Source organism: Myotis myotis, unplaced genomic scaffold (assembly GCF_014108235.1).
Source record: "Myotis myotis isolate mMyoMyo1 unplaced genomic scaffold, mMyoMyo1.p scaffold_m19_p_6, whole genome shotgun sequence".
Lineage (NCBI taxonomy): Eukaryota > Metazoa > Chordata > Mammalia > Chiroptera > Vespertilionidae > Myotis > Myotis myotis.
Genome location: NW_023416368.1, coordinates 26,396,949 through 26,421,953, shown reverse-complemented (window position 1 = coordinate 26,421,953; position 25,005 = coordinate 26,396,949). Strand labels below are relative to the sequence as shown.

Here is a 25,005-nt window from a genome sequence, read left to right as displayed (position 1 = left end):
CAGTTATGCTGTCTTTTAAAGGAGCTCAGGAGCGAAGCCTGTCCTCAGTGAGCTCCTGAGCACACCTGGGCAGGTGGAACATTCCCGATCCTCAACGAGGACCCGTGGTCTGCACCAGGAGAGGCTAGGATTTTCATTACGGAGAGTGACACACTGTGTCCGTACCATTTCATCCCAGATATGGCGCTTTTTTTTTTTTTTTTAAGTGAAGGTATAAATAAAGATCTGAAGCACTTTGCTTCTTACTGGGTGAACACGATTAGTCACGTTGGGACTGCCCTTCTGGTGGGGTGGGGCGGAGGGAATTACCCTCAGAGTTTAACTATGAAGTTCACACAGCATGGATGCGAAGTTACCGTAAAGGGGCAGAAAGGCAGAAAGACAAGATGCAGAGAGAAAAAAAGAGTTGGCAATAGAAACCTCAGCACGCTCCCTCCAGCTCCATCCAGGAGATCACGGGATCGGGGCATCCCTGTCCCGGTGGGAAGGCGCTGGCCAGTGAGGAGGTGGATGGAGCGTTGAGACACAGAACTCTGCAAGCTGAGAACCTGTCGGCAACAGAGTTCTTCTATAGCTGGATGCATCAGGCCACGTTACCCTCACAACCTGAAGATCGGATTTCCTGCCCTTGCTTTCCCCCACAGGTTCAGTGTCCACCAGCAGCCTTTGGGACGTGTCTGCCTTCTATGGGGCACCATGTTGGAGCGGGTCAGTGCCAGACTCTGCTCACGCCAGGTGGGTTCAGTTCCCTGGCCGCACCGCTCATCTTACAAGGCACATGGCCCCTGACTTCCACTGTCAAAGGGGCTTAACCCCGGGCCTACCTGAAAGGCTTGTGAGGATATAAGCAGATCATCATATAAAGTGCTTTAAATATGCTTGGCTCAAAGTTATGGTTAATAAATACTAACCATTATGATTATTGCCATTGTTATTCCAATGTGGGAACATCTGTGGGGGCGGACTAGGCGGCTCGGAGTGGCAGCTACGTTTTCATTGACAGTTACTGAGCTGTCGCCTGAACTTGGTGTAAGTCTGACAGGAAGAGAGGATGGTGCACTGCAGATTCAGGCTCGGATCCTGCCTGTGGATTCCCGTTACAGCCTTGACAAATTCACCAAGGCTATCAAAGCCCCCTCAGGAAGCCCCTGGGGTCTGCCTGCTGGTCTTTCTCTAAAGACACCATCTCAGTTAGGAGCTTGCTTTGGACTGTCTCAGAGGAGAGTTCAGAGGAGGTGATATAATGGGACCAGTGGTTTACGTGGTGACTGAAAGCTGAAATGCCAATCCACTGAGGCCTGGGCTTGTGTATATCAGGTCACACGCTTGCTTCCCTCCTGCTCTTTGGATAAAAAGCAAACTTCACGCCAGAGTCCACAAGGCCCTTCCTCTGGGGCAGTTTCTGCCTTTCCAACCACATGGCACAGCTCTCCCTTGCTCACCATGCTCTAGTCCAGGAGTTGACAAACTACAGCAACGTTTTGTAAGGTGTTGATGGAATGCAGCACACACATTTTTTGTGTGTTGCCTGTGTCAGCTTCATGCAGCAGTGGCTGAGCTGGATGGTTGCGGCAGAGACTATGGCCCACAGTGTCACTCGGTAACACCTAATGGCATGGGGCCTGGGAAATGAGGTCTGGTTGTGGCTCCAAGAATAAGAAATGGGCTTTGTTTATCAGCTAGCAATGTTTGCTATGTGCTTGGGGGTCTTGAAACTGCCACTACCCTTTACCATTGTGATCACCACCTGCTTCCCCACCAAAGGCCCCAGGCACACTGTGGAACTTATAACTTCAGGGCACACATTCCAGAAAAACACTGACTTTACAAATCTGATTTGGCATTTTAAATTAGTTATTTGGTGTTTTGATGAATATTGTAACTGCATGATATAGACACACTCATACAGCCAGGGCTTTAAGAACATTCAACAGGAAGCCAATGGCTTCTAAATAGCTTCACCCTGAGTCTAAATATAATGCTTAATATAGCTAACAATTAAAATAATAGCAATCGATATGTGCTACATATTTTAAATGTATGGTTTATCTAATCCTCACCTATGAGGTAAGGGCTTTTGTTATCCATTTTATAAATGAGGAAAAGAGAAGTAACTTGCCCCAGTTACATAACAATAAGTAATGAACGATGGATGCAGAAACCAAAACCAGCAGCCTGATGCCAGCAAACCAATTAGTTCATTTAGCTTGCTAAGTACATTTTATGGTTAAAGTAATACCTCATTCCTGTATAGTAATTTACAGTTTACAACATCGACTTTTCCAGATATGTAAACTGAGGCAGGAAAAATTTAAGTGATTTGACAAGGTAATGTATCCACTTTAAGGCAGAGTTAATACAGGAGTTAATACAGAGTTAATACAGGGGGCCCTTAACCTCAGGGGATATATTCCAAGACCCCCAGGGGATGCCTGAAACCATGGATAGTACCAAATCATATATATGATGTTTTTTCCTATATATCCATACCTATGACACAATTCAATTTATAAATTGGGCACAATGAGAGATTAACAACAATTACTAATAGAACAATTATAACAATATACTTTTTTAAAAAAAGTTATGTGAATGCGATCTCTCTCTTTCAAAATACCTTATTGTGCTGTACTACCAATCTTCCTGTGATAATGTGAGATAATACAAAGCCTATGTGATGAGGTGAAGTGAGGTACTCAGAACAGTGCACTCTTTAAAGCTTCTGAATTGTTTATTTCTGGAACTTTCCATTTAATATTTTCAGACTGCAATTGACCAAAGGTAACTGAAACCACAGAAAGCAAATTAGAAACAAAAGTTGAGCTGTATGTAACGGTATTTGCCTTCTCTGCAGCACTGTCCATGCTTAGAACCTGGTGGGCACTAAACCAGAACAAACTGTCTGAAGTCATTTGGGCTGCAGAGATCCCAAGTGCCAAATATCTATCCCTCGAGAAAGAAATTCTGCTTCTAAGAATATGTCCTACCCCATTAACCATAAGAGAGTGCGTGATAATAAAAAATTAGAAACCCCCTTAATATCAACCAATAAAAGAATGTTAAATAAATACTGTTGCATCCATAAGATGGAATGCTGCCATCAAAAATCATGGTTTTCTAATTACTAGGGAAAATGCTCACAATAAAAGAATAATTTTATTTTACATAAAGTAAGTATATTTTATTATACTTATTAGTAATACATACTTATTTATATATATACATACATATGTATGCATAAATTGTATGTGTATAGAAATTATACATAATAATACTATCTTTTAAGAATATATCTTTATGTATTTCATGCTTGTATGTTGGAGTATGTTTTCTAAAATATATTAATTTATGCTAAATTATGTCACAGGAAATGCATGGAAATATTAACCATGACTATCTCTGGGAAGTGGGTGATAGTTATTTTCTTCAACATACTTTTCTGTACTTTTCTACTTTCTCTAATGAAGATGAATTACTTTTATGAGAAGAAAAGTTTCACAGTGCACGTCATTTTAAGGAAAGATGCTTAGCTACAAAGCCCTACCATGAGCCACTAACGCCTGAGGTTGAGCAAATTTGCTGTGGACTCTTAACCCCAAGCATTCCCCTCTCACTAGCCTATATTTCACAGCCTGACTCCTCAGCAAGGTCCCACCCTGTGTGGGAGTGTTGAGCATTATATACAACCACCAAAAACATATCTGCACTTTGAACTTGTAAGGAACTCTGATTTCCACTGAGGAACTCCCAGTTAACCATCAGTACCGGATAACAGTGTCTTGAGTTCAATCGTGTACAACGTTATTTGAGCAGAGATGAGGGGAGGAGAGGAAAAAGGAGGTTTTAGTCTTTGTGGCTTCATGGGAGGTACTGCTTGCATCCCTTCATGGGAGAAGATGGAAAGGTTCAGATGTGGTTTAGGACAACGGGGTGCCAGGTCTGGGCAGGAACTGTGGCTCTGGAGCGTCTGGAAGTGGAGGTAGCCCACAGTCTTCCCCAGTGCATTTATTTTCACCTACTGATTTTCAACAGGAAGGCTTAGAAACCCCCAGAGAGAGGACTGGAACTCAGCCCACCCAGGCCTGACAAACCTATGTCTGTGAAACGAGGGGGCTCCAAAAGCAGGACAGATACAGGAAAGGGTGCCTCGAGGGAAGAGGAAATGGCACTGTAATTCCCATAATAAAGGTTGAAGTTAGTGGAGAGTGGGGTAGTCCCTCTGCTCATACCAGAACCTGTCCTGACTCAGGTGCCCTGGGGCACATTTGCAGCCTTGGAGCAAGGCACAGTGGGTGGCATTTTGAAGAATAATAATCCTATAAGAGCAGTAACACAACGTTGTAGTGGGGCCTCTGGCGCAGTGAACTGCAGCAATTAAATCCCCTGGCTTTGAATCACAGTTCTGTTACAGGGGGCATGGAGATGACTGTGTCAGAGGTGGTGATGGTTAGCTGCAAAGATGACAGCAGCAGAGTTTCAACCGTGGAGACACAGTACATCTATCTGTAAAGCTGTCAGGGTCTGCTGTGACTACTTCACTGCTTGGCTCACCACCCTCCAAAGCGAAAGCCCTACCATGAGCCACTAACGCCTGAGGTTGAGCAAATTTGCTGTGGGACTCTTAACCCCAAGCATTCTCCTCTCGCTTTCCTGAGTGGGGAAAAGGGCTTCTGGCTTAGGCAACTGGGTTATTCCCAATTCACCAGCATTGGGCCTGCAGGATTTCAGGTGGTGGTCACGTGGTCACCATAACAGCAACAGGGAGGAGGACAGACTTCTAGTCCCCAGGGGCCTCTTTGTGGCAGCATCAGAGCTCCGGTCTGTGGATTCCCACCACAGTGGGGACACTCAACAGAATTATTTCTGAACCCTTGAGTGACGTCAACACTCCTTGGCATTTCCAGAAATATTTAGGGGAAAGGGACTCTTTAAATGCTGGAGATAAAACAGGGGTACCCAGAATTGGAGAAGTGTGAGATGCTTGGGGACCAGTTTGTTTAAGCAGAGCAAGTCAAAAGGGCTATTAAAGCATCCAATTTACAGATTCAATGTTTGTTCCATGGGAATTTGTCTTCTGCAGCTACTTGTTACAACTACTTCAAGGAGGTGCCCTTCGAGGACTTCATTTTTATTCGATGAGAGAAACATGATGACATGAAGCAAACTTGGACAATACTGCACCATAGACCGAGTTTATTTTTGGAGGCTCCTCCCCAAGGGACATTCTCAGTCTGTCCACAGCATATTCAGCAGCCTCTCCCCAACTGTTGCATTCTCTGCCCATATTGATTCTTTCTTTCCCCCAAACTTAAGCCAGCTAGAATGATAGAGACACGATCTGATATAGAAATTCACCTAAAATGACCAATGATTGACAGTGACTGGAGTTCATTTCTATTTTAATGGAGGATGTGTGGGGTCCGCAATGCCTTAACAGAAAGGAATCGGGCTAATTGTGAAATTCTTTCATCATGACAGGCCGTTGGAGGGAGCCTTTTAGGCAGGGGAGCTTCCTGGAACCTATGAATGATCCCCCAAAGACAACTCAACTGACTCAGAGAGTTAACTCCGATGGTGTCGATGATGTAGCTAATAACCCTTATGCATGCACTGGCTGAACTTCAGAGCTGTATTCAACACAACCTTTTGAGGTAGGTAGAGCAAAAATAATCACTCAGAATTCATAGCAAAGATACTGAAGAGTAGAGGGGACCACTCACGGGGCCACATCTCTCAGGTGGTAATGGGTGGACCCAGGACTAAACACACAGCATCTCGTGTAGGCCAAAAGGCCAAGTGTCCATGAAAAGGCTGTTTTCCTTGGTCCTCGTGGGTATGTTGGAATATGAAGTTGTAAGGGGCTTACAGCTCAGCTAAATTATCTGATCTGTAAGCCTCTCTCTTTCTCTCACACCCCATATCCAATCCTTCAGCAAATCCTGACTTCACATTCAGAATACATGCTGAAGATGACCCCTTTGCACCATCGCCACCACTGCACCTACCCGGGTTTTCACCGTCTCTCATTTAGACAATTGCAGCAGCTTCCTGACTTGCCCTATTCAGTCTTTTTCTTCGCACACCAGCCAGAGGGATCGTGTTAAAACTGAGCCGGGTCTTAGCAATCCCTGGCTTAAAACCCTCCATAGTTTCCCAACTGACTCAGAGTCAAAGCCAAAGTCCACACCCCGGTCCCTGACTGCCTTGCTGGCCGGCTTCTCCCAGGGGCTGTCAAGTCTCTCCTTGCTCCAGCCACACTGGTCTTCCTGCTGTTCCTCAAACTTGCCAAGCAGCTACATCAAGGCCTCTCTTCCTGCTGCTCCCCTGCCTGATAGCCACAGCCCTTGTCCTTCACTTTATTCAGATCCTTGCTCAAATGCCAGCTCCTCAGAGAAGCTCCCACTCCACCCACTGCATCTAAAACAGCGCCCCCACTCCCACGCCCCGCTGCTCCCCATCTCCTCACTTGGTTTTCATCTTCTTCATGGCACTTTTCTCCTAGCACGTCACATATACATTTTAAAGAGCACTGTCTGGCTCTCTTACCTAGATGGAAGCGCCCTGTGAGTGTTGTTTTGTTCACTGCTGGCTGTATCCTCACTGCCTAGAAGGGTGCCTGGCACTTACTCGCTGAATAAATGAACCTGAGAAGCTCAGAGCAACACCTTTCCTTTTCCAAAAGCCCACACTCACACAAATGTTTTCTTCCTGTTCAGCTTAAACTACCCAGCGCATGACATCAGTCCTGTGATCATTTTTTTTTCCTGATGCTCTCACCTCTGGGTGACCTTTAGCAAGTAACTTGACTTCCTTAGAACTCACTTTACCCAGCTGTAGAATGGTAATAAAAATACCACCCACCCTGACGACATTTTCATGAAACAACTTCTGAAAAGTCTTCTTTGTTTCCTTGGGGAAGGAGCCACACAGATGAAAATTCTCACTATGAAGTTACAGTTAGAACCACATTGAAGCCACAGGAGGGCAGGAACTGTGATCTCTCTCTCTCTCTCTCTCTCTCTCTCTCTCTCTCTCTCTCTCTCTCTCTCTCTCTCTCTCCCTCCCTCCCTCCCCCTCTCTCTCTAGGCATTCATTAAGTCCTTTTCTAAGTTAATATCTGCATCTTCCCCAGCAGTCCTTCTGGAAGCTGGCCCCTGTCTGGGCTACCGCTCTGAGAGCAACAGAAGAGTGAAATTTCACTTGGAAGTGACACGGACTGCTTTTTCCAGAAGAAACCAACTGCACGACGCTTAACGAAGAAATAGCTGCCACTCCTGGCTCCTGATCCCTTTACTTTGAATATGAATCAGGCAATGTCTGAAGAGGAGAAAAAATCAGATCAGAGGATTTTAGACTTTTTTCAGACCGACTCTCATGAATACCCGGACTCTCCGAATTTTGGTGAATTTCCTGGTTCAGCTCAGAGCTACTGAATCAGCAGATATTCTCAGAGTCAGACCCTAGTGGATGTTAATATGTGAAATAAAGTCTGGTGCCAGGTATTTTCTGATGCTCAACAAGGATTTGTACAATAGATGAATGGAGGAATATTCACACTCAACAATTTGTTTCTGTCCTTACCTCTTTCTCTTCTTTCTTCCCCTGTTTCCTTTCTGACTCTTTTTTTTTCTTTCTGCTTCATTCATGCATTCAATGGCCCTGCTGAGCTTGACAGATTACTGACCCTCCAAAGTCTAATGATTTGGTATCAGATCTAATTTCCCCCTTTTCTCTACCATTTAAAGAAGCGTGTTGTAATTTCCCCAGCAGAAGTGAAAGTGATCAGGTCTACTGACATGTCTGCACAGGTACAAGAATGACAGGGCCAGGAGCAAGAGAAGAGGAAGAGGGGACTTTTGAGGGGCTGACAGTGAACCTCACATACCACCCAGGGGAAGGAAATGAAAACTTGCATTCCAAGGCAATTTTGCCATTGATTATAATTCTTTGCCATGAAGCAGGTGCCAGAAACAAATTCTTCCTTTTAATTAGTATACATTAATTTTAATAACTGGAGCTTATTTCCTCCTTTGCCTGAGGAGGAGCTATATAAGGAGGCACAATTTGTAGTTAATTTGAAGATGAATAAAATATTAACATGGCTTTTGTTTCCCCTAAAACACAATACCTAAATTAGCACAATGCCCTGATTACCATCCTACACCTGCATTTAGATTGCAAATGAGCTCAGGGTTCAGCACAGTTGTTAGGGCTGAGCAAGTGAGAGCTGTATTAGGTGGCCATATTGATACTGAGGATGGTGTCCAATTTCAAGAACACCCACAGCAGAACCCATCATCTTGGCTTTGGCCCCAATCAGAAGGTTTTCATCCAGTGCATTTGGTCCTAATCACAGCAGAATCTTAGATGGATTTGTTCCCAGAAAACTTGCTTGACAGAGGTCAGATGGCAGAAGTTGCAAAAATGTCATTGTTTTACATTAACTATCTGTGGAAATTACCCCTAGAAACTGTTGTTGTGTTTTTATCCCATTAGCTGGCCTGTGCAGGGTAACAGCCAGGTTAAACTGTTGCCATGCTGGCAAGGACCATTTTACTGTACATTTGTAATTGTTATAAAAAAAGTACTATGAAGTAAAAATCACCAGAATTAATAGTAATGTTTTGCTTAAGAAGGAGAAAAGATGAGTAATGCATTAAGAACAAAGGAAGAAACTGCCTGTATTATTGGCTTTGTTGAATGAACAGTGTTAAGATCTTGTTTTATGGCTCCACAGAATACATTTTCTTTCTTTTTTTAAAAATATATTTTATTGATTTTTTACAGAGAGGAAGGGAGAGGGATAGTTAGAAACATCGATGAGAGAGAAACATCTATCAGCCGCCTCCTGCACACTCCCCACTGGGGATGTGCCCGCAACCAAGGTACATGCCCTTGACCGGAATCGAACCTGGGACCCTTGAGTCCGCAGGCCGACGCTCTATCCACTGAGCCAAACCGGCCAGGGCCACAGAATACATTTTCTTTAGATTTTGGTCTTAGCTTCCATAATACTGCTGGTTTGTTTTTATCTTATAGAAACTAGGTTTTTATTCATGATCTTAATTTCCTCTTTGCTTTAGTTGGTAGCAAGCTCAAAAATTAAGTTTGAAGACTATCTCTAGTGATTCAGCAAAATTTTATGCTTGCATTTATTTTTCATTCTTATTTGGGGGGCTCAGTGGGGTGCATTAATTTTATCCTTGGCTTTATTTTCTTATGTATTTTTTCTTTTCACTCTGATCTTTTCTACTCTTCCTTTTCTCCTTTTCTATTATATACATTCTTTTAAAAAAATATGTTTTTATTAATTTCAGAGAGGGGAAGGGAGAGGGAGAGAGAAACAGAAACATCAATGGTGAGAGAGAATCATTGATTGGCTGCCTCTTACAGGTATTCCCCACTGAGGATCAAGCCCACAACCTGGGCACGTGCCTGACCAGTAATCGAACCATGACCTCCTGGTTCATGGGTCAGTGCTCAATCACGCAGCCACACTGGCCAAGCTATTATATACATTCTTAAAGGCCGTTATGCAAGGAGATGGAGCGTGAATATATAAATAAATCTGGTCTCAAGGTGATGAACTTAACATATCCTAAATTCTCATACTGGTGTTACTATTTATCCTATATCACTATCTTTTTAAAACAATAAATTTAGAATGTTGTCTTCCTTCTGGAAGTTAGAAAACAGTTTAATTCTTTTCTGAATCAGCACACACTGAACTTAGGTTTTCTTCTTAGTCTTTTAAATTTTATTCTCCCCTACTTCCCTTTTGTCCTGTGCTGTAAAATAAATTAAAGCTGTGACCTTAGGCTTTATTAGTCATCAACTTGAGGACACACTACTTCTTAAATGTCGATGAGTATCTTAACTTTTTTTGATAGTTCTGGGAGGGGTGAAGAATCTATTCTGATCCATCACACTCTTTCACTCCGTGTGCCCAGTGACTGTGTTTTTGCATTTATTTCTTTACTTTTTAAGCAAGTTATCTATTAATTATTTGGCCGTTTCATATTCTTTCTCCCTCTCTCTCTCTCTCTCTCTCTCTCTCTCTCTCTCTCTCTCTCTCTCTCTCTCCCTATCTCTGCCTCTATTCATCCATCCATTCCTCCTTCCCTTCCTCTCTCTCTTCCTCCCTTCCACTATATGCTTCCCCAGCAGTTCAAAAGGAACAACAAAGGCTAATACATAATCAGGCCAGGAAAACACAAGCAAAATCCTAGAAACCAAAGAGAAGGAGGAAGAAACAAATGCAACAAAAATCTGGTTACTATTACAGTCTTAAACTCAGCCTGGGTTCCCTCTCAACTCATGTAAAGGGGAAAATCACAATAGATTCTGTAAGTCCTAGTGGCAGACAACTTGTATTAACATATTAGCTATAGACACAACCAGACCTGGGGTGATAGGAAATAGAAAAGAAGAGGGTTGCAGTGGGCATTGGAGATTTATTTGAATATAGAGTCAAATGGAGATAACCAGACGCATGTTGGAATCTCCTGACTCCTCCCTTTCATCCAGTCCATGAACAAATTCTGTCATTCCGGAATCTGCATTATACTTCCTGCACGGCTGCTGTCACGATGCACGTCATCATCTCTTGTGTGGACGGGCAGAGCCTCTCAGGGCTCACTCTGCCCTGCCCTTGCCCTTGAACATGCTCTTCTCCACCCAGCAGCCAATGGGCTCATGTGAAATGCGGATCATGCCCCTCTGCTCAAGTCCTCGGCGGCTGCTTTTCTTTTCATCTCACTCACAGTTAGAGCCAAGATCTGGCCCCCGACCTCTCTGAGCTCTCCTGCTCACTCATGCTGTTTCATCCATGCATCCCAAATGTTTGTCCGCAGGCATGACCCCTTTGCCTGCAGAGGTCCCTCCGGTATGCCCATGGCTCACTCCTTAACTCTTTCAGGTCTTTGCTCAAGTGTTTTCTCAGAGAGACCATCTTACTGGAAGTCCTTATCGTTCTACCTAAAATTAAGGCACCTCTACTACCTGCCCTCTCTAGCCTGTTTTATTTTCCTACATAGCACTTATTACTACCTAACACAACGTACCATATATTATCGTACCAATTGATTCATTGTTGATTTCTGTCCCCTCCTATCCTCCCACTAGAGTGCACATTCTGTGATGAAAGGGGTTTGTTTTTGTTTTTAAATCTGTATTGTTTATGCTTATGCCCAACATTTAAAACAGTTTTGGGTGGGCAGGTAGCTCAATAAATATTCATTGAACAAATGGATGAAAGTGGCTCATTGGCACAAATTCTAAACAGCTAAGCTAGTATAGTAGATTGCCATCCAAAGTAAATTAACAGAATGAAGCAAGGTCCCCATTGCCAAAGTAAAATAGAAAATTAAAGCAATAACCAGTTAATTAGGTCAAAGGGATTTTTTTTTTTTTTTTTACTGTTATAGGATCATATAGAATCATGGGACTGAAATCCTGCCTCCTGAATGTAAGAACAAGAGAGTACATGTAAATCATGGGAAAGAGGGTCTTTTCTGTATGTCAGGGCATTTGGAGAAATGCATTGGTTCTCCATTTCATAATTGTTCCTTTTGATGTTCAACAACGTGTCACCCGTTTCCCTTCCTAGGAAACTCATATCTGTAACTTAAATCACACTCACTGAGACGAAGAGCCGACTGCAGTGGCGTCCACCTTCTGCTTCTCTTTATCTTTGACTCTCTGGCCTCAAACAGCAACACACACAAAAGACAGTGTTCCTCAGGTGTCTGTGGAAAAAAAACAGAATTCTACCAAACAGCACTGAGGATGTTAGCCTTTTCCCAAGTTACTGTAATTTCCTTTGAAGTACATTTTTGTATTAAAATACAAACACCTTTCCTTTTTAAAATGTTAAATTACGAAGGGACTGGTAGCTCATTTGTCTCTTTAAATTTTACATATTCTGAGTCAAATTCTGTTAAGGCAATGTACTGTACTTTAAAAGAATCGTATAGGGTACAATTTTCTGGTCTAGCAGAAAGCCAATTTTTGGCCATAGTGTTATTTATGGTGGATATTGTTTTGAAGGCAGTTCAAATCATCAGCAAGTTTCCAGTGAAACAAAAAGTATGAGAGAAGGTAGGTTAGACTGGAAGTCATCCTTAGGACTTATGATTCTTTGTATAGTTGAAATGTATTCGGCCGTGAAAGTTTTTTATTTTTATTTTCTCTTTCCTTCCTCCTTCCTTCCTTTTCTTCCTTTCTTTTCATCCACCCATTCATCCATCCATCCATCCATCCATCCATCCATCTTTACTTATATTTGACTCTCTACTTCTTTTTCCTTCTATTCTTTCTCTTTTATTCTTACCTTTCATTTTTCTTTCAATAATTTTTCCTAGTTTTTTCTTTATCTTTATACTTGCCTCATTTCTTTCATTTTCTTTTAATTTCCCTTTCTTTTATTCTTTCCTTTTTGTTTCTCTTTGTTTTTATTTTTTTTCCTCCCTCCTCCCCAGCTTTCTTTCATTCTTTCTCTCAGCAGCAAATCACTTGACATTTCGACAAATCCATAAAGCAGCAGCAGTTTTATGGGCTGGTGTTAACACCCATTAGTGCTAGCCAGGCATTGCAATCTGATGTGAGTGCTGATAGAGTGGCTTTAAGGCTGCACATGGAAAGTAGCCAAATCAGCACCGGCTATTACTTAATGAAGCCCAGAGATTAACAGGAAGCCTTCTGCAAATTGCCTCACAAATTACACAGTAGCTCCCTGCCTTCTCATTATTGGCATGAAATAGATTTGTGAAACTAGGGTTGGCATCCAAATTCTTTCCCTATCATAGGAAGCATCAAAACTGCCTTTTTAAACATAAAAATTAAAAATAAATGTAGCTGATGAAAAAATGATTCTATCCATGCTAATTTATTGAAAGAAAAGTAATATGAAGCAATCTATTTATTGATCATTAAAATTAAAAAAATATAACCCGAATTTCATCGGTTGAACTTCGACCTATCAACCAGGAGGTTGCAGTTCGATTCCAGGTCAGGGAACATGCCTGGGTTGTGGGTTCGATCCCCAGTGGGGGGCATGCAGGAAGAAGCCAATCAATGATCCTTTCTCATCATTGATATTTCTATTGAGAGATAGAAACATCAATGATGATAAAGAATTATTGATCAGCTGCCTCCTGCGTCCCGCCCCCCTCCTCTCGTGGGGATCGAGCCTGCAACCTGGGCATATGCCCTTGACTAAACTGAACCTGGGACCCTTCAGTCCACAGGCCAATGCTCTATCCACTGAGCCAAATCAGCTAGGGCTAAAAATATATTTTAAAAATTAAGAAAACAAAGTAAAAAAGTGTGGTGCATGATTTTAACTTAGAGTGAAATGACGAGATACCAAAGTAGCATAAGCCTATAGTTAATAATGTCTCATTCATCATGTCGCCCATCTTAAGAAAAGTCTTGGCTAATTATAAGGACAGTTATATAACTACTTTTTCATATATATATATATATATATATATATATATATATTTATTTATTTTAAAATATATTTTATTGATTTTTTACAGAGAGGAAAGGAGAGGGATAGAAAGTTAGAAACATCGATGAGAGAGAAAGATCGATCAGCTGCCTTCTGCACACCCCCAACTGGGGAGTTGCCTGCAACCAAGGTACATGCCCTTGACCAGAATCGAACCTGGGACCTTTTAGTCCGCAGGCCGATGCTCTATCCACTGAGCCAAACCAGTTAGGGCATCATATATATTTAAAGATAAATGTATAATCATTGCAACCAAAAGGTAGTTTGAATGTTACATACAGCAATAGTAAAAATAAAAGATATAACAACAAAGTAAGAATTATTTAGTACTGAAGCAACATAACAAGAAAGGGACTGAGAAAATGCAAAAAAAATTAAATATAGTAATAACCATAATCATATAATAAACCAAAAGATATTAAATTTCAATTGTATTCACTAAAAGACATCACATGCCTGAATTATTAGGAATATATTGTTAATTCATTATTTTCTTCTACATTTATCTACATAATTTCAATCCTTAGAAATTCATTCATTAGTTTCAATTATTTTTTCTAAACTATTTTATTATTAACTCAAAATAAGTAAACAGAAAATGCCACAAAGAAAGTATACATAGCAAACTTGGGAAATATTTATAACATGACAATCAAAAGGACCAGTTTCCATAATATATAAAATGTTCATGCAAATTATGTGTATATATACATATATATTTCAATAGAAAATGGCAAGTTTTATGAATAGATAATTCACACAGAGGAAAATAAAAATGACCAACAAACATAAGATGTTCAACTCAATAATGAAAGAAATTCAATTTGTAAAGGTAGTTTTTGGGGAAGAAAAATTATTATTTTTACCAAAGAATAATGTTTTATACTGACCTGAAAAATAATATTAGTGTATATTTTCTCTTCCTTAACTTTTCATTTTACTATGCACGCCTTTAAAAATGACTTTAAAAATACTTTCTCCCAGTATATAATTTTGCTAAATAGCATCCCATTTTTGTTCTCTTAAAAGTCTAGATTATAAAGAAATTGGAGGGAATTTTTCGAGTAATGTTTTATTTAAGCCCAATTTTTCAGACTTGGGTCACAAAATTATTCTCCATTTCCCAGCCCTACTGAAATACTTAGAATATTAGACATCATTGCCACTTTCCAAATTTATGTTTTAAAACTCCACAAAACTGGAAAAATTGGGCCACTCATGAGATCCCCTTCACTCTTATCTCTTACTTAGTACAATGGAAAGCTAAAATCACAGGATCTGGAGTCAAACCAAACCTGGGTTTAATATTAGTTCTGATATTTAGGACATTGTATCCTTGGATAAGTTACTTATTCTCTTGAGCCTCAGTTTTCTTTCTCATCTGTAAAACGGGACTAATACCAGCACCTCTTTCATAAGGTTGTGGTGAGGCTGAAGTGACATAATGCATGTCAAGCACTTAGCAGAGTACCTAACACAGGACCAAATAAACAATCTGCTGAGATGATGATGGTGATGGCGATGATAAAAGCCTAAGAAAGGAGTAGAACTGGTTTAAGGAGCACCCCACAGAGCACCTATAGTTTTAGAAAGAAGAGGTAGAATCTTATCTAAATGCTAAGAAAATAATGTGCAACTTATTCATGGTTTGAATGTAAGTCTCTTGAAATCCCATTGAGTCAGTATAAATACAGAATGATATCTCATTTTGGTGAATAGCCAAGCTGTACAATCTTTCACAAATTTAAATACTGTAGAATGAGGGAAATAGATCAGAAAAGACAGTGACAATAGTCAGAACAGCAGGGAAGGCAAGCATACATCCAGGTCTATGTATAATTTTGACACAATATGGGTCAACATCTAATAATATTCCAAAGATGATGAGAAGTAACCTTGGCAACCCAGCTGATGCAGGCACTGAAAGAATCAGAGATTCACAGAGAGGCACAGGAGACAATCTGGGCCATTTTCTTGGTTCAGTAATGGCTCATAGCTTTCACTTTGCAGAAAAAAATTCCCCGTGACTCATAACCAAATCTTCCTTTAATCTGATCAATACGTATCTATTAAACATTTGTAATATGCAAAGCCTCAGTGATATAGAGATATTCCCTGCCTACAAGAAGCTTCTAAGGAAGGACACTCCCATTTACAATCAACTAGGATGCAACTTACCCCCCCGACAATAACCCTGCAAGCTATGGCTTTTTAGTGCCATTGTATTGGCTGAGGAAACTGAGGCTCAGAGAAAATACAACTAGAAAGGGTCAGGTTTAAAGTGCACTCAGCCTGGGTTCAGTACTCAAGCTGAGAGTAAAAAAAAATGGAGTGATATATTTTGATTGGGATCATGCTAAGACAGTGGTTCTCAACCTTCTGGCCCTTTAAATACAGTTCCTCATGTTGTGACCCAACCATAAAATTATTTTCGTTGCTACTTCATAAATGTAATGTTGCTACTGTTATGAATCGTAGTGTAAATATCTGATATGCAGGATGGTCTTAGGCGACCCCTGTGAAAGGGTCGTTCGACCGCCAAAGGGGTCGCGACCCACAGGTTGAGAACCACTGTAATAAGAGGAAGAGGAAGAAGAAGCTAGGTTTTGCTGCAGTAGCAAACGCTCTCCAAATCTCAGTGGTCCATCACAACAAAATTTTAGTTCTTGATCATGCTACATGTCTGCTTCGGTAGGCAGGAGACCCTGCTCCACATAGGCCCTGAGCTCCACCATCTACAGCGGGCAAACTCCTTGGTTGCTGTGGTGGAGAAGGAGAGCATGGAGAATCACTGAGAGCTGGCTCCTAAGTGTCACTTCCAGCTGCAGCTCACTGGCCAGACCTCATCAAGTGGCCTTACTCAGGGTGGAGACAAGGGTGGGAGCAGTGAAGCATCTAGTGCAAAAATTTAAGTAGCCACTCACCGGCTCTTAGGGCCATGCAAGCACAGGATTGGCACTTGTGCGACTCAGAGCCATTGGGCCTTTATATTTTTTACTTCAGACACCTTACTGGTCTCACTTTAGTTTGGCCCTGGCCCTACCTAACTAAAAGGGGCTAAGAAATGTAGTGTTTCTCGTGTTTAGGACAGTAAGGTAGCAGGTATTGGTGAGTACTAGGAATGGTAACCTGAGCTTGAAACTTAAACCTCATCTGTGACACCACTTTCTGTTCCTTTCTTCTCACCTGATCCAAGCAGTCACTAAAACTTTGGGATTTTAACCACACACAGCAAAAGTTTTAATATGCCAGGTGTGGCTATGGGTGAGGTATTGTATATGCATGCTTATGCTCATCAATTCATCAATTCATTCATTCGTTCCTCACAATAACCCTATGCAAAACTTCTATTAGTAATCCAGTTTTTAAATAAGCAAACTGAGGCGTAGAGAAATTCAATAACTTGCTCAGGTCATTGTTTATAAGAGGTAAAAGTTAAGATTTGGGTTCATGTCTAACACAGTAGTCTCCCCTCATCTATGGTGTTGCTTGCTGTGGTTAACTGTGGTCTGAAAATAATAAATGGAAGATCCTAGAAATAAACAATTCACAAGTTTTCAGTTGTATGCCATTCTGAGTAACAAGAGAAATCTCGCTTTGTCCGGCCCGAGACAGGAATCATCCCTTACTCTAGAGCACCTACTCTGGATACACTGGCCACCAGTTAGTCCCTTAGTAGCCATCTTGGTTATCAGCTTAGTTATTGGAGTGAAACCACATTCCCATAACTTTTATTATAGTACTAGAGGCCCAGTGCAAGACATTCGTGCACTGGGGTGGAGGGGAATCCCTCAGCCTGGCCTGCGCCCTAAGCGGGCAGGTGGACATCCCCCAAGGGGTCCTTAGTGCTTCCACCACCGCTGCTGTGCATGCCAACCGTCAGCCTGGCTTCTGGCTGAGCGGTGCTCCCCCTATGGGAGCGCACTGACCACCAGGGAGCAGCTCCTGTGTTGAGCGTCTGCCCCCTGGTGGTCAGTGCGCATCATAGTGACTAGTCATTCTGCTGTTAAGTTGATTTGCATATTAGGGTTTTATTATATAGGATATTGTTATAATTTTTCTATTTCATTAGTCATTGTTTTTAATCTCTTACTGTGCTTAATTTCTAAATTAAACTTTATCATAGGTATGCATGTTTAGGAAAAAGCAATATATATATAGGTTTTGGTCATGTCTGTGGTTTCAAGCATCTCCTAAGGGTCTTGGAACATATGACACGTGAATAAGGAGGCAGGGGGACTCCTGTACAAACCTTTCCCTCCTCTAAAAGTCTTAACTATATGCTACCCATTCTTGTAGGAGCTCACACTCATTTTGTATCCCACATTTGTTAAACAAGAGTGTGGCCAACCCATGTGCATACATAGATCATCCCAACCCATGAGGTAGTTGGAGCAAACAATGCTGACTTTGCGACTGGTAGGAAGCACATATAGGCATTGTCAGTGATTTGAAGCTTATGTCATTGATAAAAGGTGATAGGATTTTGTTGGTGTCTTATTTTGAGTTTTCACATGAAAATTCAGTGTCTTTCGTTATTAACAGATGTAGGATATAGAATGAGGGTCAAAAAGTCTTTACTAATCAGATATGTGACTAGAGCAACTCCCTTCCTCTCAGTTTTGCCAGAGATCAAAGAAGGGTCTGAATCAGATCCTCTAGGGCAGTGGTCGGTAAACTGCGGCTCGCGAGCCACATGCGGCTCTTTGACCCCTTGAGTGTGGCTCTTCCACAAAATACCACATGTGGGCGCGCACGTACGGTGCGATTGAAACTTCGTGGCCCGTGCGCAGAAGTCAATATTTTGTGAGAGATAGGTGAGATCATAAGGAAGAAAATTTTTTTTAATTGATTTCAGAGAGAGGAAGGGAGAGAGAGATAGAAACATCAATGATGAGAGAGAATCATTGATTGGCTGCCTTCTACATGCCTCCCACTGGGGACTGAGCCTGCAACCCAGGCATGTGCCCTGATCGGAGATTGAAAAGCAACCTCCTGGTTCAGAGGTTGCCACCCAATCGCTGAGCCACACTGACCAGGCAGGAAGGAAAGTATTTTTTTTAAAACAAAAATAATCTCTAGCAGAGCTGAAAATACTATCTCAAAATTGTGTCTGACTATTAATACTGATGCAAATTTGCCATATTTCAACACATAATTGTTCTCTTACATATTTGCCTTTACAATTAAAAAGAAATTTGTGTGTGGGAACATCTGGCAAAAACATGTTGAAAATGAAGAAAACGTTTCTGTTTTATGCATCAGGATCTTGCTGGGAAGAGATGGAAACTCGAGCTAATTACAGATGTCTGCAAAAAGAAAGAGCTAGCTTTATATTTTAGACCCATTTTTTTCTCCCTACAGTGTAGACTGTCTAATGTAAAAGCAGTGCTATGCTGTGAGAAATAAATATAGGGTAGGAAACAATGAACTGTATCTGATACATAATACTGTACTGTAAGGGTTATTAAAATTGCATTCAGTTTTTACTTGCTTTTATAACTTTGCCAAGAGAAAAACAGACAACTCTAAGACTTGTGTGATAAAGACCACAAAACTCCACATTTTCCTATGTGTAAAATGTTACAGATATTTTCTTTGAAATATCCCAGTTATTATAAAAATAAGTAGTATACATTTTGGAATTTGGTTTTGCATTTATTTTAAGACTACAGCATCCCCAAATTCTTTTGAAATCTCATTTCTCAATGTCTTTTTGCCTTTCCCTATAATCAAATACTTATTTTGTTTCTTTTCCAGAGTTTATACTCTTCAGTCTAAAACAGCAAAATTAAAAAAGAAAAGTTGGGCACAGCCTGGTCCTAATCTTTGTTGGAGCATCTGATGTGACCCTGTCAAGATGCTAATAATCATAGCCAGACCATCCCCAGCCATTTAACAAGTCCTATAGACGATGCACCATTCTAAAAGGACTAGGGCTTGATCTAGGCGCTTAATCCCATTGGCTTCTTCCTATAGGAACAAGATGCCTGAAATCACCAAGAGGGAAAATTTCTGAAAGGCTACTTAGGTTGATTGAGTGAAAAAGTACCCCTCTCCCAAACCCAATCTCTAGAATATGGGTGGATATTAAAAAAAATTCTTTATAAAGAGCTAGGTCAATCATTGTCTATCTCCCTGTTGTGTGATATCACCTACACTGAGGTATCTGGCTGAGACTTGTGGGCTCAGGAACTCAGGAAATCTCGCTCCTTACAGTCTCCTTGGAATCATGCTGTACCTTGCCCATATCCCTTGCATCTACCCACCATCTTCTGTCCATACAAGCACACTACTGTCAAAAACTAGTTCTCCTCGGACAGCAAGAAATATCAAAACTATTGGAGAATGTGCCAGCTGTATTGTTCACTGGTGACATTCTCCTCTGTAGGTCACTGCACTTCCCACCTCTCCCTACTGTCTCTCTAAAATTGAGACGATGGCATGCTACACTACCCCACCCCACTCCGAATTAATCAGAAGGCAGTAAATCTCAGTTATTACTATCATTCTCACAATGGTGGTGTTCTTAAAGTGGAGAACTATTTCTCGATAACTAAATGTCTATCAGAAATGGAAAAAAAAATTAGAGAGACCAATTGCTTTCCTGATTTGTGCCCATTCCCAATGAATTTTGATTTGCAGTCTGTACAATAGGACTGTAATGTCCATGAAGGCCGTGACTGCATCTCTTTTTGCTGATCATTGTTCCTTCTCTCAGCTCCTAGAACTATTTCTGGCACCTAGATGCTGCAAAAAATTTTAACCTATCAAGCATAGAAATGAATGCATCCACATTGGCCATGCATTGTGTTCGGTGCTTTGAATACAGATTTAAATAAGACACAGTTATGGTTGTCAAAGCCTGATAAACAACTACTCTTTCTGACATGTCTGGCAGTGCTGCTGGCTTTAAGCAAAGCTAATTAAGTGGAAATTCCCATGTATGGTCTGGTTTAAGGACCCCAAGGAAACTCTGCTCCCAAACGTTGTTCCCATTAGTCAGACAGCACATGGTATTTTCTGCACTTATTAACAACTAGAGGCCTGATGCATGAAGATTCATGCCTTCCTTACTCTGGCTGCCTGCACTGCCTTTGCTGAGGCCGGAACCACCTTTCTGCCTTCCTTAGGCCTGGAGCCCCTTTCTGCCTTCCCACAGGCCCCCAGTGGCTGGGGCAGTGCAGAACGCTTTCCTGGTGCATCTCACCCAGCCCCTAGCGCTTGACATCTGCGTATGCAAATCACCCACCATCTTTGTTGGGTTAATTTGCATACTCACACCTGATTGGCTGGTGGGTGTCATGAAGGTATGAGCAATTTGCATCTTTCTCTTTTATTAGTAGAGACTAGAGGCCTGGTGCACAAAAATTTGTGCACTTGGGGGCGGGGATTCCCTCAGCCCGGCCTGTGCCCTCTCTCAGTCTGGGTCCCCTTGGGGGATGACCACCTGCTGGCTTAGGCCCACTCCCTGGGGGGATTGGGCCTAAGCTGGCAGTCAGACTTCCCTCTGGCAGCCCGGGAGCCCTCGGGGGATGTCCACTTGCCAGCGGGGAGCAGGCCTAAGCTGCAATCGGACATCTTTAGCACTGCTGAGGAGGCGGGAGAGGCTCCTGCCACCACCGCTGTACTGGCAGCCGGAAGCCTGGCTTGTGGCTGAGCAGAGCTTCCCCTGTGGCAGCACACTGACCACCAGGGGGCAGCTCCTGCACTGAGCGTCTGCCCCCTGGTGGCCAGTGTGTGCCATAGTGACCAGTCATTCCCAGTCATTCTGCTCTTAGGGTCAATTTGCATATTACCCTTTTATTATATAGGATAGGGGCCTGGTGCACGGGTGGGGGCTGGCTGGTTTGCCCTGAAGGGTGTCCCGGATCAGGGTGAGGGTCCAGCTGGGGTGCCTGGCCTTCCTGGGTGAGGGGCTAATGGCTGTTTGCAGGCTGGCCACACCCCCTTTAGGGTGGGGGTCCCCACTGGGGTGCCTGGCCAGTTTGGGTGAGGGGCTGAGGGCCGTTTTCAGGCTGGCCAAGCCCCCCCCAGCGATGGAACCTCCCAGCCTCTCCTTTTTTTCTTTTTCTGTTTTTATTCTTGGATTTATTTACCTTCTATAATTGAAACTTTATAGCCTTGAGAGGACCTCAGAGCCGGCCAGGGCGGGCGGGAGGGAAGCTGGCTTCCTCTATCGCCAGGGACAACCCCAGCCTCCTGCTCGCTCCAGCTCCGTGGCCGCCATCTTGGTTGGGTTCATTTGCATATAGTTGCTCTGATTGGCTGTTGGTGTGGCTTAAGGCATAGTGAAGGTACGGTCAATTTGCATGTTTGTTTTTTATTAGTGTAGATGATAACATCAATGGCAAACATAATTTATGGGTGCTAACTCTATGTTGGACACTTGTACAAAGTGCCTTGCATATATTCTATAATATATGCATAATGGCCCAGGGACCATTATTATGACCATTTTATTGGTGAGTGAAGCACGGCTCAGATAAATTATATGTCCTGATTGGAATACCACCTACACCAGTGGTCGGCAAACTGCGGCTCATGAGCCACATGCGGCTCTTTGGCCCCTTGAGTGTGGCTCTTCCACAAAATACCATGTGCGGGTGCACACAAACAGTGCGATTGAAACTTCGTGGCCCATGCGCAGAAGTCGGTTTTCGGCCTGGGTGAGTCTATTTTGAAGAAGTGGCGTTAGAAGAAGTGGGGGGTGTCGGTCGGTCGGGCAACAGGAGACACGGTGCAGGCAGGCCGTGGAATACGCAGCGCAGGGGAGGCGTGCACGATTCATGCATGAGTTGAGTGAGCCAGTCAGTCAGCAGTCTCATTGTGGGGTGGTTAGTGCTAGTCCCGTCCGCAAATCATGCGCGGGTGACAAAAGTACCTACTCGAAGTATAAAGTTACCTGTATTTTTCCAACCAGCTGCAAATCCTACAGGTATTTTTGTCATCAATTTAAGAATTGTAATTATTTTGTGTTGGTGGCTTTATTATTATAAAATAAAGCATTTTTTTAGGTGCTCTGTTTGACATGGCTATAAAGAAGAAGCAAAGAAAAACGGAAGACAAAAACCGTGAATTTAAAGTTGACTGGACCGAGACTTTCACGTTTATTCAAAACTTAAATGGCTTTCCGACCTGTGTTATTTGTCAGGAAAAACTGGCGCATAACAAGAAATCAAATTTGGAGAGACACTTTACAACTAAACACGTGTCATTTAGTACTAAATATCCTGTCGGTGATGCAAGGAAGAAAGCAGTTGAGGAACTTCAGAAGTGTCAAGAAAAATCAAGTTCTGTATTTAATTAGTGGATGCAATCTTCCAACAATGTTAATATTGCAAGTTTTGTGGTTAGTCAAGAGACTGCTAAGAGAGGAAAACCATATACAAATGGTGAATACATAAAAAGTTGTTTTATAAATGCATCCGAAGAGCTATTTCAGGATTTTAAGAACAAAGCAGATATTCTAAAAAAAAATTAAAGAGTTACCATTGTCTGCTAAAAGAGTGAAAGATAGAACAGTCAAAATGTCTTCGAATATAACCAACCAGCAAGTCGAAGATCTTAAATTGTCTTCAGTTTATCAATAGCAGTTGATGAGTCCTGTGACATAAATGATACAGCGCAAGTTTCACTTTTTGTACGACTTATTTCATCTACAGGTCCTAAAGAAGAACTTTTAGGATTATTGCCACTCAAAGGTCAAACACGTGGAGAGGATATAGCAAATGCTGTAATTGAGTACATTGAAAAACATCATATTCCACTTGATAAAATTGTCTCAATTTCAACAGATGGGTCAAAAAGTATGACAGGCATAAGAAACGGGTTTGTTGCTATTTTGAAAGAAAAAATTAATCAAGAGATACTTACTTACCATTGCATCATTCATCAAAAAGCGCTTTGTGCGCACTTTCAGAAGAAATTTGCAAAGTTATGAGGTTGGTGATTAAGATTATCAACTCCATTATAGCTAAAGCTCTTAATCAATGCCAATTTAAAGAATTTTTAGTTGAAATGGAGAGTGAGTACGCAGATCTGCTGCTGCATAACAAGGTACATTGGTTATCAAGAGGAAATGTTTTGAAACGTTTTGCTTCCTTATTAACAGAAATTAAAGCATTTCTCCTTAAGAAGGGTGTTCATTATCCAGAACTAATGAACGGTCAGTGGATCCAAAAATTTTATTTCGTTGTAGACGTTATGTCTCATCTAAATCAGCTTAATCGTAAAGTACAGGGGAAAGGAAACACGGTGGTTTTTTTTTTTTTTTTTTTTTATGTTAGAAGAAGTTATTTCATTTGAAAACAAATTATCTCTTTTTGCTCAAGATTTTGAAAGAGAAACTTTGATTCACTTTCCAAGCCTGTTGAAACATCGCCAAGAAAATAATTCTGATATTGACATTTGCTATTTCAAAACAACACTTTCAAATATGAGGGAAGCTTTTCTCAACAGGTTTCAGGAATTCAGAAACAGCAAAGCGATTTTAGCCTTTGTTAAAAAACCTCTCAATGCTACTGTAACAGAATTAAATTTTTCTCCCTCTAATATTGACATTGGCAACTTTGAAATGCAATTGCTGGATTTAAAAAACAAAGAACTGTGGAGCTCGAAATTTGAATGTCTTTGTGCAGATATAGAAATATTGGAGAAAAATGTGAACTTAGTTCAGAGCACAAGTGGTCTGCTTTGAAAGACCTGGAGAAGGAAGATATGTTGATTTTTAACACCTGGAATAGTATTCCTGACTCATATAATCAACTGAAAAAACTAACGTTTGCTGTTCTTTCCTTATTCGGGTCTACATATTTATGCGAACAATCATTTTCAAGCATGAACCTTATCAAGAGTAAATTGAGAAGTCATCTTATTGATGAGAACCTGGAATCGTGCCTGAAATTAAAAACAACAACATACAAACCTGACTTACCCAAACTTTCCAAGGAGATGCAAGGCCATTGTTCACATTAGTGTTGGTCAGTCATTATCATTATTTAATTTTATGGATATTGTAAGGTAAATTGTAAGGAATTTAATTTTATTAATAAATAATATGGTTATTAAGTATGATATCAAGTTTTATTCAACGTACCTGTAGTTTAACTAAGACTTAAAACTTTAAGTAAAGTTTATTAAGTTAATTTTAGGGAACATTGTGGAGTGGAAGAAGATGTAGTGTCGAGGATTGAGAAAGGTATGTTGAGATGGTTTGGACATACAGAGAGGATGAACAAAAGGAGATAGACAAAACAAGTATACAAGACGAGTATGGATGGGAGAGTTGGAAGGGGTCAACCTCAGCGAATGTACCTCAATCAGATTGAGGACGTTTTTAGCAAAGGCCAGCTTAGGAGTACCCTAATTAAGTTAATAACAATGTACCTACCTATATAGTTTAAGTTTAAAAAAATTTGGCTCTCAAAAGAAATTTCAATTGTTGTATTGTTGATATTTGGCTCTGTTGACTAATGAGTTTGCCGACCACT

At 41.4% G+C, this 25,005-nt stretch overlaps 1 long non-coding RNA gene across 1 annotated transcript; it reads left to right on the top strand.

The window, feature by feature from the left end:
• Positions 1-336: 336 nt before the first annotated feature.
• LOC118658011 lies at positions 337-7,502 on the top strand. The gene is made up of 3 exons (XR_004968175.1): positions 337-735; positions 5,479-5,651; positions 7,136-7,502. It is a non-coding gene; the product is annotated as an uncharacterized LOC118658011 (long non-coding RNA).
• The last annotated feature ends 17,503 nt before the right edge of the window (positions 7,503-25,005 follow it).